Here is a 17,497-nt window from a genome sequence, read left to right as displayed (position 1 = left end):
AGAAGTGGGTGTGGGAGCACAGCGGGAGGAAGGGCGTCAAGCTGTGATCTGGGCGTCACTCAGGAAGTCTAGGTTTTGTCAGGCAGCAGGGCTGACGGTTTGATAGCAGGGCCGATCGCGTTCCTGGAGGATCGAAAGCCTCACTTGGTCCCCATCTGTCAAGTTTCGCCGAGGGCCACTGTTTGTCTGCCTGACCCAGGAGGGTGCTGGTCCGCGGTGACTCACGTCTGGGAGAGCAAACGTGAAGAACTTTCTGCGGAAAGAGCTACCCTGTTGGCGACGACAGGCACTATTACCGGAAAACTCAGTGGCGAGACGAGTAAAGGCCAGTGCGCCCTGCCGTGAGGTCACTGCCCCTGTCAGTCTGTGCACGGGGAGGGCGCGGCACGGGGGCACAGGCTCCACCTTCACCAAGACCGCATGATGACAGAGTCGGAAGCGACCTCAGAGGCCTCATCTTACGGACGGGAAAACTAAGGCCCAGAGACGGGGGGTGACTTCCCCACCGCGTTAGCAGCAGCTCTAGGTCTGGAACCCGGGTGTCGGGCCCCCCGAGGCGCCGCTCCGGGCACATCACGCTGCCGCCAGCAAGGGCTCTGCTCACGACGCCGGAAAACCTGCTCGCGGGTTTATTTATGCTCAATGGGGGTCACGGTCCCTTGACCTCTGGTCATCATCGGCAGAGGCTGGGTGCCTGAGTCACCGACACCGAGACTAGGGGACACCTCGTAGGTTCTCTCACGCGACAGCCAGGGTCTAGTCAAAGTCACCGTACACTTCAGCCGAGCTCAGTGGGAAGCGGCAGCTGCTACGGGGCCGAGAGAGCAGGGCCTGGTCGATGGAGGAGCAGAGGGTCTCCCTGAAACGGCTGACACTCCAGAAGCACGAGCGAGTCGTTTCAAAGCTCTGGAAGTCGAGCAGCACATTCACCGTGCCAGGCGGGCAGCACATGACCAGAACGACAGGGACACGAGGTCCAGCAAACACAGCCCAAGGAGCAGTCTGTAGCTGGAGTGGCAGAAGCCACCACAGGTCACGCCCTCGGAGAGATTACATCACGTTCACCTCAAACTCCAACATTTCCTGTTGGTTTTCCAGCAGTGCGACAATCAAAGAGAACAAGCACGTGACTACGGACCGAGTGTAAACAAGACCAGATTGTCGGAGGTAGGGAAACCCAAATGAACAGTGACGGTGATCACCGCATTCAATGGAACTCAGATGAAATGGTTTAGACTGGACCATGACTGTTTCTGAAGGCTTCCACGAAAGAAATTCAAGTCTTAACTTTATACGAGATTGTCTGAGCAACCAACATTGTTCTAAGACAAATAACATAGAATTTGCCCTGGGTTTAATACGGGGTTGTTTCATAAAGTTTCAAGGGAATACAGCACAGTGGCTAAGGGCATGGACTCTGGAGGCAGAACATCTAGAATCAACTCCTGCCTCCACCACTTAGTGGTTGTGTGCGAGCAAGTATTACTTAACTTCTCTGTGACTCAATTTGCTCATCTTTAAAATGGGGATAACAAGAGTACCTACCTTAACAGGGCTGTCATGAGAAACAGTAAATACTGGCAACATTTAGAACAGTGACTGGCACACAGTAAGCACAACGTGTTATTATTTATTCAATCTCACTCTAAAAATACGGATATCCCAAGAAGCAGATTCCTGCAAAAGAGGAATTTATCCTCAAGTTTACCAATCCACAGGGGATATGTGGAAAGAGACAAGAGCTCAGGATCTTGGCCCAGAGCCCAGCTGCAAGGATTATGGGCCTGAGAATGACTGGGGCACCCAAGAACAATGCTGAAAGTCCTAGGAACTCAGAGGAATCAGCCCACAGGGGACAGCTGTACCTCCCATACGGACAAGGAGGGTTTATGAACACGTGACGGAGACCTACGGAGGACAAAACTCTGCCCTTTCGATCCTCTAGTGAAAATAAAAGACCCACTAGGTCTAGGTCTCCTGCTCAGTCTTCGTCTGGGGAGGGATCTTCCCTACATCCCTCCTACAAGTAAGGGCCCAGTGAGCCCAACGGATGATCAGACCTTCCTACACGATGAATAAGGCCTTGCTTCGATGAGACTAATTAATGAGGTGGGGCCCCTGCGGCTCACAGCTCTGATCTTCAGTTGGCCTACGAAGAGCAACAATGAGAAGAGGCTGCCTGTATCACTGGGAGCCACAGCTCTGGCCAGAACACAGGTTAGTCTTGGGTCGCATGAGTTCATTCGGAATGAATGCCAAGGACACGCATCTGAAGACGCCATCTTCTTAGGCCACTTACAAGGAGGACTCAGCAGCTCGGCTGAGGTAAGGCTGCTCGGGGAGAGACTTCGCTTGAGTGAGCACGGTCAGGCCGAAAGTCTCGGGGCGGCAGAACTGAGCTGTGCGTCGTCTATCCCACCCCTGAGCAAAGATACATTGTGCTCAACCCCCCGGGCCCAACCCCAAGACGAGCGCAGGTTTAGGCACCTGGAGTTGGGAAGACTGACAGAAGACTGTTATCTGACCAGCCTACGGACAGGCCGATGCTATGACGGCAACGGCCCAGCACCTGTGAACACTCCGTGACTGGGGGACGAGAGGTCACACAGTCAGGTCCACCGATCTCACCCGAGAGCCCTAAGGCTAACCCCCTCCGATTAGGAATGGCCCCTCAAACCCCGAGACTCAGTTTGACCCAGGAGAGCCCAAGGAAGGGTGTGGGGTGGCTCACTGGCAAGACAGGTTAGGGGCAGGAGTTGCTCTGACATCAGCTGTGGCGAGAGGAAGGGCAGCTGCTCCAAAGATTCTGAGGCTCCTTTGAGAACTCCCATAACCTTCTCTCCTCGTGGCAGGGAGTGGGGAAGGCCTGCAGCCACAATCTCTCAATCTCATATAACTGTAAATCCTTTTTTTCCGGCTATTTTGCTTAAAATTCAATCAACCAGGGCTTCATGTGGGTTAACAATATTCCCCCAGAAAATAAAAAGATCACTGGTGGGTGTTAGTGAAAGTACCTAAAGGATACGAAGTCTTCCGGCGTCATCAGCGATACTACGTAAAGTATTTTACGACGGAAAGGTTTCTTAGGTGGAAACTTAAGAAAGTTGTTCCCTGTTTAATATACTCACGGTGATTCTTAAAGTTTCCATGTTCATGACTTCACCAAGTTGTTTTTTCTTTTATTTACTGGGATACAATTTACACAACGTAAAATTCATCCCTTTAAAGTGTGCACTTCAGTGGGTTTCAGTACATTCATAAAGTTGCGCAAGCATCAGCCTCATCTAATTACAGAACATTTTCATCATCAGAAGACAGACCCGACAGTCACCAGCAGTCGCCCCCTATTCCCCCTCCCCCAGCCCCTGGTAACCACTAATCTGCTTTCTGTCTCTGGGGATCTGCCTAGTCTGGACATTTTCATACCAATGGAATCACACAGTGTGTGACCTTTTGTGGCTGGTTTCTTTCACGTAGCATGTTTTCAAGGCTCACGCATGTTGTAAATGAGTAAGTACTTCATTCCTGTTTTATTGCTGAATGATATTCCATTGTCTGGATATACGACACCCCATTTATTCATTCACCGGCTGATGGACATGAATTGTTTCTACTTTTTAGCTATTATGAAAAATGCTGCTGTGAACATCCTTTTTTTGCACATGGATTTATTGCATTTTTTAAATATCTATTGATGAAAAGCTGGTGAAAAGTCTTCCTCTCCTGCCGGCCCCAGACACCTACTTCCCCCTCTCCATCAGGAACCAATGATACCGGTGTCTTATGTTTCCAGAGGCGCTGGGCATATGAAAACTAGGCAGCCACGTACACTTTTTTCTTTTTCCTTTTTTAAAAACGTAACAGTGAGGTACTATACATACTCTTCTACAGCTTGCCTTTTCTATTCGATATATTTTACAGAGTTTCCGTGTTAGTACATCAAGAGCCTGCACTTCTGTAACATGTACATAGTATTCAACTGTGTAGCTGTACCACAATTTACAGTTCGTTACTGATAGACATTTAAGTTGTTTCCAGCCTGCGATTACAAACAATGATGTAAGGAATACACAAAGTTTAAAACGATGCAATGAATCAATTAGAAAAAGTACCGTTAGTGAGTCTGACCAGATTGCCTTCCCCTAATACCCGACAAGGGTCAGCTGCACTCAAAGAACCGGAGTTGTGATTTATTTAAAAGGAAAGAGAGACAGAGAAAGGAAAAGGATGAAGGGGTCTCAAGTGGATCAGGCAGCACCCCCCAAGGCTTACTGAAGTGGTAGATTATTTTTGTTCGGGCAGAAAAGACGCCATCTGGAAATCCCACGCCAACTATGCTAAGGTTACCCTCAGCTAATAAGCCACCCAGACAGGAAGTGGCTTTTGATTCCAAGTCGAGTGCTCTTTGCACCAAACCACAGGTCTCAGCCAATGAATTACAAGACAATAAACTGAGTCAAACGCTTATCCTGACAACGTACACACGTGCTCACTGTGGTGCACCGTGATGCACTGGTGGCAACGGAGACGTTACCCCTTGAGATTAAGGAGGTGTTTAGCGTTCATCAGGTCTTTAGGTGGAAAAGCTATAAAGTAACTACGGTATTTGACTTTCAAGTGTTCACATTCTCTTCTTTATCTATTGAACAAAATGAAAGGTGGCTTCTCAGCCAGGGTCTGGAGCCAGCGGAGCTGGGCACGGGTGCCCATGCTCAGCACCAAGCCGGTGCAGCTGAGTCACGAGGCTGACCTTCACCTTGCCTGCCTGGAAGGCAACATTGCACACCTTCCTTCTGGAAACCTGTCAGGGATTTTCCAGCTCTGTCTGCATCAGAGCTTTAAATGAACCCTGCAAGAAGAGTAGCTTGATGTCTGTCGTCTCAAAAGTCAGTCTTTTCTGAAACGGGCACTTGGTTTTTAAAAGGACGCATAACTAACGGAAGCCAGGTGACTCGTGCTCTGTGTGTCACTGATTTCGCAACTTAGATTGTACCTCCCTGTTTCTCCAACAAACAAGAAACAGAAGTGTCATTTGTACCCCGACTCCAATCTCACAGTGAACATTTAAAAAATTAACTCTTTGGGTTTCGGGAAAAGGGGTTCATGTTTATAAATCAGCATAATATATGTAAATCATTAAAAAGTCTGTCTACCAGCAGTTTTTGTTAGGTGTTAAAATAGGGGTCCTCAGTCATGGTCTTGCAGCAGGTCAGTGTGGAGAACCAGGGGTATAATAAAAATTGTAACACTAATTCATTTCAGTTCACTTCGAACTGTCTACTCATTTAATGTCATAAACAAATGCTGAATACATGCTACATAAATGATCATATCGGACGAGGCAGTGTACAGAGAAGAGACGAATTCAGGAGCCGTGAAACAGGACATTTAATTCTGAAAGTTTTAGCAAGTGCAACATCAATTACAAGTTAATTCCGTCAAAGTAAACGGAGACAACGTTGTACAAGTTAAATTCATTTTAAGCTGGCATTTAATGAAGAGAACAGTGAACGTCTGGTTGGCTTCACTGTTCTGTAACTCAAGGAATGAGCAACAGATATGGTATCAAAAATCCCAGGTAGAATCCCTGACTCTGTTGACCTGCTCACAAGCCAAGTTATTTTTTCTTCCTCATCGAGAAAATGGGGACATGAGTACCGCTCCTGCTTTCTCTATAGGATTGTTTTGGGAACCAAATTAAATCACGTGCGTCCAAGTACTGAACCGAAAAGTATGAACTGCAAAGTCATGTCAAAATAAAGTATCTGTAAAAGAAAAAATATATGTAAAAACCAGGCTTTGTACCTAAGTAGACAGTGTCTTCTAATTTTCCGAGTGGATTTCAGTTTTCACACGACTTACAAAGTTTTCACAGTAAGCACATACACAGTTATACACCATACACCATAAAATCGAGTAGCAGATCATTGTGAAAAGACTGGCGATCTCTCTCACATTAGCCCAAACTTCCAAGGATACAGAATTTAAAAAATAGTCATATGGGGATTCTAGTTTTACTCAGGATCTAGCTATTTAATCCTCTTGCTATTTAGTTAACATTTGATTCTTTGCAAAGGCACAAGGAGCTGGGTACAAATGTATCATAAGCTAGCTCCACATAATCTTGGTTCTTTGCTTTGATCTAAAAATCAAAAGCATACTCCTCTGCCTGTTTGTAGAGGGTAATTTTTGTTGCTTTAAGTGACTGACATGGTTTACCCTTCATTCTTTACAAAGAGAACAACTTGGCAAGCTCTCAACAAGAGGAAAAATGAAGCCAAGGTTAATCAGAAGACTCTTTTCCCAGAAAAATTAAATAAAACAAGGGACACTTTTTATTTGTTGTCCGAAGGGCTGGAGATTCAGTAACCACTTGAAGAAGTGAGTTTATCCCTTTGTAACACAGCCAAGACAGGGTTTATTTTCCTACTGTTATGATGGTAACTTAGAACACACAGGACAACAATATCAAATATCAGTTCCCTCCAGAGTTGTAACTTTCTAAATGTAGTAATTAGTAATTTGTCAAGATTATCATTCAACATACAAATAGTTTCTACAGAGTAATTTGAACCCTGATGCCACCTTCTATATCCAGTCCTCAAATGCTATCAAATATAAACCAGGTACTGTTTTCATGAAAGAAGAGTACAGGTGTTACACACGGATAAACTGAGACGTTAAAAAGATTAAGTGTCTTGCCTTCAGAGAGGGGAGCAAGGTCGAACTAAGAATAGAAGCTCACACTGTCACCTGTCGTAATCATAAATCTAGAAAACTTTCCACCCTCCTGCCAGCAATAGGTGCACAGTCTAATCAATTTCTATGTGTTTTAAACATCTTGTTTTGCAGTCAGGAGATGAACCTTCTAAACTGATTTGTGGACATATCATTTACTTAAGGGTGGTACTGTACATATGAATGACAGAATATAAAGTATTCATATACAAAACAACAGTTTTCAAACAAAATTAAATCGGAGTGATGTTAATACCTAAATGTTAATCATTCAAAAACTTGAGCTGTAACAGAAACTAGATATACTTTTAAATGTCCCTATTATACTATATACAGTAAATCAGTTTTATTATCGGTGCTTATGAAAGAAACCATCACAGAACAAGTCAGTCACATTCTGAGATCAAAGAGCAAGTCGGTAGTAGAGGAACTGAAACCTCTGCAACCTAATAGTCTCTTCCAAGACCAAAGGGCATTATCCTTCCATGGTGCCAAGGACTTTTTACGGGTTTTAAAGAGTAGCGTGTCTGTCTGAAGGCGCTGCTTAAGGTTTTACAACTCCCTATAGGTAATTTTTAAATTCATGTTCTACTGACACATTTAAGATATATCTAACCGCCCAGTTCTTCACCCACACCCCGCCACCTAGTCCCTGCCCCAAAGATTTTCTCTCCTAACTTTCTGTTCTTAAACATTAAATTTTCTTGGAAGGTCCAGAGATTGGCAGCATCGCAGAGATCTGCTTCTACCAAGGCAACAGCAGCTGGAACTGAGGTGGAAACTGCAGGATTAGCCCCTATAGGGGGAAATGCTTTTAAGGGATCTCCCGCCAGCTAACTCAGGAGTGTGAGGGAAGACTTCCAGAAGGAAATACACCCATCCAGCCCCCCCCCCCCCCGGGGCCAAGGGAGACTGTTTAGACAAGGTTCTGGGGATTGAGAGTAAAGGGAACAACGACGCAGCTTTGCAAGGATGGAGGGAGTGCTTTCCGCATAAAGGGGATAAAAGCCACACACTAAAATCTCTCACCTCCAGCACGGTCTCACGGTTCCAATTGTAACAAGAGTGTTTTTTTTTAAATAATTTGCACTTAACACCTTGACACCAGGGTTTGGGATGGGATCCAGCATAGACCACATTCAGTCCTTAGTTAACTGCTCCCCCGTTTTCCAAATATAACAGGTTTTGTTGGAGTGACCAACACCATGTATTTTGTAACACTTTAAAAGATGATCCTGCCTCTCTACAAGAACTGGAAGTTATCTGGCTCCTGTCTCAAGGATGAAAACAAAATTTACAAGTACAATCCCCGTTCTCTATCAAGAGGTCAGCAACGTCTGAGTCACGAAAAAGTTCAGATTTCAAAATAAGCCAGTATTCTTTTCCAACTCCATGCCAGAATTCCAGAAACTCTGCGACTTTTTTTTGGGGGGCCGTGCTCCAGCATGCGGGGATCTTAGTTCCCTGACCAAGGATCGAACTCGTGCCCCCTGCAGTGAATGCGTGGAGTCTTAACCACCGGACCGCCAGGGAAGTCCCCCAGAAAATCTGTGACTTTTAAGAAAGGCTCCTGAATTGTTTCCCAGTGAAAAGGGGGCATTTATTTGACAGCTTCTTTCACAGGACTCGATGCCAATTTAGGCACATTTGTACAATGTTCGAAAAGCCAGACTCAAAGTGTGTAAAATATATGAACTTATTTGACTGGTGCAATCTGCCACATTTACTTTGAAATGCATCCCCAAATCATATGCATTGATGAGTAAAATGCTAATGGGAGACGACTCCAGATGCTGGGGATACAGGTGTTCACTGCAACATCATTTCAACTTTGAAAATCTTCATAATAAAATGTTAGGAGAAAATAAAATATAGATAAGCAAACATTTTAAAAATCAACTGCAGCTACAAACAAGCAGGTACTGGCCTAGATACAGGCACAGAATGTGGTACCGCCCAGAACAAAGGGACCAAAGTGAGAACGGTGGCCTCCAAGTGAAAGAAATCTGCCAGAGCCATTGTAGGGCTTTGCGGGCGTAATCAAAGCAGCCCTGAAAATCTCATAACGAACCGTACTATTGCACCCATGCATTTTCAGACTTGTGTTGAGCGCTTTGAGCTATGGGCCAAGAGGGAGACCTTTCGAAAGGTTCCCTAATCCATTCACACAGCCCCATCAGAGGGATGACACTGGAGCCAGCCTCCGGCCTCTTCACTACTTCTCCCCTTTTATGGTGGTTTCAAGTTGAAAGCATATACTTGTCTGTTTCCAGGTTCCTAAAGGTACTAGAAAAAAAAATCTAAATATAACAGATGGATAAGTGCTCACTGTAACTGGAAACCAAAATGTAACTCCAGCTTTTGCAGGCCGATGCCCTAACACCATGGCTTTAGTGTAATGGTCTCACTGAAGACCTTTTGTCTTTATTCCCACAACAGAAATATTATCCTGACTTTGATGAATGACACGTGTTATTCAAAATTTTATTTTAAGCTGACATGAATAACCTTTACTTATTTTAAAGTCATTCAGTAAGTGTTCTCCAGTATGTTAAAATTTACTACAAAACACAGTTGAGTCTTGTCTGTTGTTTTTTAGCAGTGCTTTCTAAATAGCTCGATACACTTCTAAAGAAATCTAATTCACGTTAGAGTTTTAAATGTTGGTGAAACCTCTGAAACATTTCTATGAGTTCTAGGCTTCCACGGAATATAACCAATAGGTTAGAAGGACCCTCTATTTGTACTGTTAGTGTTTATTAAATCTACCACCCTTGGAGGATATAAACAGCCACTAAACCCTCTCGAGACCTTGTATAAGTAAGCGGTATCACGCGGGTAACTTCCTGCCCCGCTATCCTCAACCCCAATTCTCCGCTTTTACTCATATAAACCAGACTCTCAACTTTATGTCCTAGACTGGCCTTTCAAATTTCCACAGTACAAATAATGTGACCGTGTAAAGTGGGAGAAAAGGGGCAGTGATACAAAGTGTTTGCTCACTTGCTGGGAGTTAGAAACAAAAACTCCCCCGGGTCTGAAAATGGAGCTTACTTCACATTCAACTTACCATCTTTTCCTAGCCACCAGCGAAATAAATGTCAGAATCTTAGCAAATCTGACAGCAGGGCTAAGAATGTCAAAACCGCAACCACACAGTGATACGCATGCTGCAGTGTTTAGGGGTAAAGTGTACGGATGCCCGCAGGCTGCTCTGAAATGCAGCCAAGAAACGAAGAGGGACCAACGGACGGAGGGGTACGTAGTGAAGCGAATTTAGCAAAACGTTTACCTATAGGATCGGAGTGGTGGGCGAGGAGCGTTCACTGTATAACTTCAACTTTTCTGTCTGTCTGAAAAACTTCATAACCAAGTGCTGGAAAAATGTGATGCTATGCTATAAGGGATTAGGTAGGAGGGACTGTCCTATTCAAGCATATGCTCCAACCATGTCAGGAATACTGATATCAGAGGAACAGGAAGTCAGACAAAGATCCTGAGATCGTCCTATGTAATACCACGGTAATGCTGTGGTTTGTAATTTATAAAATGCCTTTCATTTAATTAACTGTATCTCCAGTAAATGCCTCTGGCATAAATCCTAAATGACTTGGAGGACACCAGAGAAATCATGAGTAATTCTTGCTCCCAAGGAGCTTCCTGGGGAAAGAGAGCACTATGTAGGGCAGTAACCCCAACCAAATCCTTGACTCAATTTGCGCCTTAGATTGTCCTAGTAATAGAAAAGAGCGCACAGGAGAGGACCAAAGGAGCCGGGTCAAGATCCTATGTAAAGTCTACAAGGACTGACGATACAGAGGACACAGCTGGGAACATAAAGGACAGGCTACAAATAACAGAATACGTTGTACTGCTTTCAGGTTCAAATCCATCACGTGAGCCCAGTGCCAAGGGTGGAACTCAGCCTCTCCAATTAGTGAGCACTTGAACCACTTTAGTGAGCAAAAGACGCTATGGATTATGAATCCCCTAGGCACGTACACTGAGAACCACGTACACAAACCCGTCACCAGAATCCACAGAAAAAAACTCCACTGGTTCTGGGAAAGAAACACTTGGAATATCTTAAGTAAATTATTAATTCATAGCCCTGAAGAAGGTATAAAAATGGTCATACCACACACACGTATCACACGGTTTAAGAGGTGTCCACAGACCCGCGAAGGCCACAAATTCTCACCAAACTACCTAAGGACCACTGCTTTCCTACCTCGGTGAAGAACTGTTACAGAAACTAACTGTTCATCCGGTAAACGGAGACCCTTCAGTGAGAGATGTCATACAGAGGGGGAAGCTTATCTGGTTGACAGGACAGGAGAATGAGGCTACTATTCCAAGTACATTTTTATATACTTTCTCCTTTTAAAATTTAAATTGATTCGATCCCTAGAGCTGTTTAAACAAAATGGAAATATTAAGAATTAAAGAGATGAGGAAATAAATTATAACTATTATTGGCACAGTTCTCCACACTAGGCTTTCAACACACAAGGTTGATACGATGGTAATGATGACAACGACAGTGATGGGGATAAACATGCTTGCTGCTCTTCCTCAAGCACTGTTAACAGCTTTGGGCCTTAACGTTTTGATTTCTCTAAAAGCTCTGACCTGAGCTATGCTTATCGTACTGACCATAATAAAATGTATATGATTTAGCTATGGCCCTAATCTCATAAATTTTCTAAGTTCGCAGTTATAAGGCACATGAGCAAGGTTTCAACCCCAGAATTTTATGAGTATCCAACATTCGTCTCGCAAGTATGGATCTCTTTCACAAGTGAGCATCTGTTGTTGGCTTCTCAAGTCTCTGTACTATTAATAGAAGAGTTGATGATGGAGAAAATCTTCAAACAACTTCCATATCCATTGAGTCTTATGATGTTACAAAATCTTAATAAAAACATTAAGTATTCACAAGTTCCTATTGGACTGGAACTGAACTTGATGACAGACCTGAACTCTAATATTTTATCGAGGAATAAGAATGTAAGGGCACTTAAGTTGCTTCTCTTGTCTCAGTCTTTGTACCATCCTTATTAATCATTTACTAACTCCTTTGTTTTGGTTTTAAAGAAAATTCACACATGTGAATTTGTTCCCAGAGAGGATGAAAGGACTTGCAAATAGATAAATTATCCATGAGTAAACTAACACAGTATACGCTAGCATTAAATAAAGCACTCTGACTCGATTTGGGGCACGTTATTAAACTTCCTAAAACTGGAGTGTCCTTGTGAGTCTTAAAGCATCATATGGAAGAGGAGAAAAAGTCTTAAAGGATCATTTGAACCAACTCAAGTTCAAGATGGTTTGACTCCAGCTACCTTAGAGGTCAGAGATCCATGTCTTCATTTCACATCAATTAGGTATGGACAGAACACTAGATCTGAATTCCAATGTCCAAACCTGACTTCTTCCGTGCGAATCCTAGTCGAACCTAACCTTTACTGTGGACTTCCACGGGCACAGTTTAATACGCTTGAACTCTGATACATGGTTCGAACATTTCTATGCATGGAGACGTAGAATCCTGTAATGGATAAAGGAGATACTTTTTAAAAATAAAAACAAATGGAATATCCAACCAATGTTCCCATTGATTTAATATTCTTAGAAAAGATTCTCTTATAAAAAGTTCTCACTGAAAGTTCACCCACATTAACAAACAATAAAGACATGACCCTGGGAAATATTATTGATACCTATATTTTCTTCAATGTGAGACCTGGGGAACCTCAATTTCCTTAACAGTTAAAAAAAAAAAAAGTCAAGTAACTTAAAAGACTGCTTATAGTAGGATTAACAAAACACCCAGAGATCACTTTAAAGGACTTGAAAGACTATTCATTCAGGTGGCTTGCTGACAGTAGCCAACTACATGAATATTAAAACTCCAGGAACTAGGCTAGCACAGAACCAGGCAATGGCCTCACATAATTCAAGTGTACATATTTTATTTAAAGCAAGAAAGTTTCTGGCTCTACAGAAGAGGCATACCCATTCTGATGCTCCTCTTATCCAAGGGGGCAGGTTGAGTATGGTCCATTGACAGAGAGCACTTGGTGTTGAAAACACCGTTCACAAAGAGGACCAGGGTTGGCCAGGAAGGCTGACGGGTGGTGTGTCTGGAAGCAAGTGAGGGCCACTCAAAGAGTCCCCTGAAGGCTGTTGTCCATAACATATGCCACTAGTCCTTTGGAACGGATGATCTGACACCATGTGAGTACAATTAGGAATGCATTTCTCCCTTTGTGGCAGAGCACATGGTCATTTGGGAACCGTACTGGAGCCACCGGTAACGTGCGTGTGTGTGCGCGTGCGCGTATTTATCTAGAAGACTTCTCCACTTTCTCTACAAGTGCTACGTGAACTCGGATCAAAGACAGCAGAAGGATCGAAGACTCTGGAGATACCCCTTTTCCAGAGTCCAGTTAGGACCCTTTCTCTAAGTGAGGCAATTTCTCTCCTATAGTGAAAGTGAATTCCTTCTATATCAGAGGCTGGGAAAGTCAGGAGACATACAAGAGGTCAAAATTAAGTCCATTAAATCCCAGCCCCGGATTTAGTCACCATAGAGACAGGGGAGATAAATAAACCAGCAACCTTAGCAAATGTGCCGCGCCTTTGCCAGACATCTCTCTGACTTACCGTTATTTTTACTTAAGTATCTTTCAGTCCAAACATAACTGACGATGAAGACTACAAAACCAAACAGAACTAGGCCCAAAAGAAACAGGAACACTCATGCAGGCAAAGGGCAGGCAAAGAGTCAAGAGCTGCCCCCCTCAGCAGTGTGCTCTCTGTTCCACTTGAAAAACGATTGCAACACGAAGCTGCAGAGGCAATGACAAATGGGGAAAATATGTGGCGCTACAGCCAGAGGAAAAAAAGAAAAACAGACATGAAGTAACTGACCCAATTAAAGGAGAAAAGTATACTGAGAGCAGGGAGATGGGGAACACAACTGGAGGGGAGGGGGCGCTGGGAGAAGGCTCAGGACACCGAGGTGGAGGTTTGCTGCTTCGCTGAAGGAAACCAGAAGCTGAAACGGGTGTTGCCCTTCCTCGCGGCTCCACCGAGGCTCTACTGCAGCAAACGTGGAACCCGGGCACGCGAAGGTCCGGGCCCCAGCCCTGCTGCACGTCAATGAGAAGCTCCGAGACAGACATTTACACTTTGTCACGTGGGACGCCAAGATGCCTCTCCACCGACCGCAGGAGGCAAAAGGGGGGCTCGGGATGGTGGAACAAAGCAATCCAGAAGGAAGAATACCACTGGAACCCAGCGCTTAGGCCCTGAGCAGGAGTCCTCATCATGTTTCACAGCTATTTACCAAGCACCTCCTGTGTGATCAGTGGAAACATCACTGTTTGTGATGTGGCGTTGATGTAAGGAGGTCAAAGCTGAAGACTCTCAACCGCCAAAATGTACAAACAATAGGACAACAACGCGAACGAAAGCTCAGAGCGCTACTTACATTTGTCCAGGTGCCTTCTAGTTCTTGTCCGTTCGTACACATCCCTTCACAAGGTAATAATCAGAGCACATGTACCATTTCGCATCCTGCATTTTTTAGTAAGGCTGTATTATACGGATTCTTTCATACTGCTCTGCAGGCATCAGAATTTTAATTTTGAACAAATTCATGGAATTCTACTTCACAGAGATATCATAGTTACTTAACCAAAACTATCTGTTGAATAAATGAACCACTTCTCTAACGTTGGATGCTTAAATTCTCATTTTTTGTCCTTACAAATAACACTGTGAGGAATATCCATAACACACAGCTTTTTTCTTTTCTTAGAACAGCTTGTTTCTTCGAACACTTCCCCAGATAGGATTACTGGATCAAGGGGTACCAATCTTTGTGACTTTTGCCATATACTGCCAAATAATGTTTCAAAAAGCTTTTTACCAACTTACAGTGTTACCAGCAATGAGTAAGTGTTTACTGGTTCCAAGGTAACCATATTAGCACTGGGCTTTCTTTTTGTGTTTGTTGACTTAACAGATGGAAAATGTACCTCACTGCTGTCTGAATATGCTCATCTTTGCATACCAGTGAGGCTGAACATTTTTTCAGGCATTCATTTACTCTGTGATAGAACATGAATGTCTTTTACCCGTCCACCTACTGGAGAATTCACTCAGCCAACAGTTACGGAGCATCTCCTTTTGTTCTGTGTTTTCCTTTTCAGTACTTTTCCCCCAGCTCTACTGAAGTATAATTGCAACAATTGTACATATTTAAGGTATACAATGTGATGGCCTGACATATGCACACACTGTGAAATAATTACTGCAATCAAGTTAACACAGCCATTACCTCACAGTTACCATTTTGTGTATGTGTAGTGAGAATACTTAAGATCTACTCTCTCGGCACATTTTTATATATTTGATTCCATTGATCTTTTCCTTTCTGACCGCTTTCATTTTTTTTTTTCGGCTGCACCGCGTGGCTTACGGGATCTTAGTTCCCCGACCAGGGATTGAACCTGGGGCCACAGCAGTGAGAGTGTGGAGTCCTAACCACTGGACCACCAGGGAATTCCCCTGACTTGTATCATTTTATAGTTACAAGGTTATCATACTTCCATGGATTTGATTATTATCCTATTTTCTGTGGTCTTATTTAAATAAGTTTCTAGGAGTCTCTCATAAATATATTCTCCTATAATTATACAATTTAAAGCTCTAATTCCTACTTCATGATTCTTGACCTTTAACATATCTAGCTTTTTTATCAGAAGCACTTAATTTAAAACAAGATTTAAAGTAAAAGTTGGACTTCTTCTCTTTTACACAGGCTATGTTGTATTAAAAATAATTAACTAAAAAAAATTATCCTGCTGCAACCAGAAGTGAATCCAGGTTTGTTAATGAAGATTCAACCCCAAAGAGCCTGGTTAAGATCTCCTTCTCTTTCTCAGGCCCAAGGAAGAGATATTTAGAACCACCACTGCATGACTGCTCTTTCTTAGGACTGCTTTAGGGTAGAGTCCCCTTCGCCACTCAAAGAGGCGAGTCCTCAGAGTAGCCACAGTATGAGCAGCTGCTTGTTGGAACTGCAGAACCTCAGGCCTGCCCCAGACCTGCTGCACCGGAATCTACACGTTAAAGGCTGAAAAGCACTGACGTAGACCACGGGATTCCCCCCAGCTCTGCTGACGCCCCTGCTCCGAATCAGGCACCATCAGAAGGTATCCCTCCCCTCAGATGTCTACCCTCAACCCTTTGAAGGTACCCCCTTCAAATGAACATCACCCAGCATATCGTGCACCTGAAAATTCACATGCTGAGGTTCTGAAAGGAAGGATGGCTCTAACTTTGCAGTCGCAATTTCACCCAGCCCTGGGATTGAAAAGTCACATGCACGTAAGAGCCAAGCAGGTCTTACAAATGAGTAAGACATTCAGATAATGGCACCTGACCCTTGTCCTTAGTGTCAAGGAGATAACACAGCGCTGGCGGCCGTGGCAAGTTTCAGAGTTCATGCTCTATCTAAAGATCCAGCGGCTATCGGCCTCAGCCCAGCGTTGCCCAACAGGAATGCAGGCTCCATGCTGTCAGATCTTCCGATATCTCAAGAGAAGATGAAAATCTGTATTTTTAAAAAAATGTGAAATCTCTCAATTTCTAAATGCTTGGCAATTCACTGAAAATCTTAAAGGAACCCCCTCTGCGTGCCAGATCCAGCCCAGCAGTTTCAGACCTTGGCTCCAGATGGACGGTTTCCAAACTCTTTAAGCCTGTGTGACCCATCTGTGCACCAAGAAGAGAGGTCACGTCAAGATCGATGGTACATGGCACTGACATACATGCGCTATCAAATGTCAAATAGACAGCTAGTGGGAAGCAGCCCCACAGCACAGGGAGATCAGCTCGTGCTTTGTGACCACCTAGAGGGGTGGGATAGGGAGGGTGGGAGGGAGACGCAAGAGGGAGGGGATATGGGGATGATTCACTTTGTTATACAGCAGCAACTCACACAACACTGTAAAGCAATTATACTCCAATAAAGACGTTAGGGGAAAAAAAAGTCAACCAAGTTAAAAAAAAAAAAGATCAATGGTACAAATCAAATAACTACGACTACTGCTTTTAAAAATTTTGTTTTGTGAATATTAAAAACTGCCAAATCAATCATGAAAGTGACCTTATGTCAATGATACAAATATTTCCTAGATGTGAAATAAATGCTCATTAACAATATCGTCTCTACTACAAAAACAAATACGTAGAGTACCCAGCTCAAGTATGCATTAAGAATTATGTTGTGTTCAAGTTTTTGTTCCAAGTAATTCCATACCTAAAGGGCAGCCAAATGGGACAATTTCAAGTCCCTGAATTATCAAGTTTACCTGTGATAAATGCTGTACTGAACATAAAACGGGACACATTACCATTAAAAAATATATATCCTCATGTGGAAACTGCAGAGTCCATTCTCCTAAACTGTCCAATTTTTCCAAATAAACTTTAAAAATCTAGAGTGTGAAATATACAGTTTACATCTGTTTTCATTTGGGGGGCATTTGGGTCCCAGGCACAGCTGCATCTCCAGGAATTAAGGCATCCTTTATTATTTGCACATGCTTACACGGAGGTGGCTCAAGGGGCAGACTGGAGACAGGGACTTTGCTTTGTACGCCTGAACCCATACTGGTCTACTCAATACCGGGCAATTTAATTTAAATAGGAAAATCAATTTTCAGTTTCCTCTTCTGCA

General features: G+C 43.6%; 1 protein-coding gene and 1 non-coding gene across 5 annotated transcripts in view; both read right to left on the bottom strand.

The window, feature by feature from the left end:
• The window catches only part of FHL1 (four and a half LIM domains 1), a 61,011-nt gene that overhangs the window by 17,848 nt on the left and 25,666 nt on the right, over positions 1–17,497 (bottom strand). The gene's annotated exons all lie outside the window — the stretch shown is intronic.
• Positions 15,243–15,315, bottom strand: TRNAE-CUC (transfer RNA glutamic acid (anticodon CUC)). Its single transcript has one exon. It is a non-coding gene; the product is annotated as a tRNA-Glu (tRNA).

The sequence above is a fragment of the Globicephala melas genome, chromosome X, assembly GCF_963455315.2.
Source record: "Globicephala melas chromosome X, mGloMel1.2, whole genome shotgun sequence".
NCBI lineage: Eukaryota > Metazoa > Chordata > Mammalia > Artiodactyla > Delphinidae > Globicephala > Globicephala melas.
The sequence above is the reverse complement of the archived record's forward strand: the minus strand, read 5'-3'. Positions and strand labels throughout refer to the sequence as shown.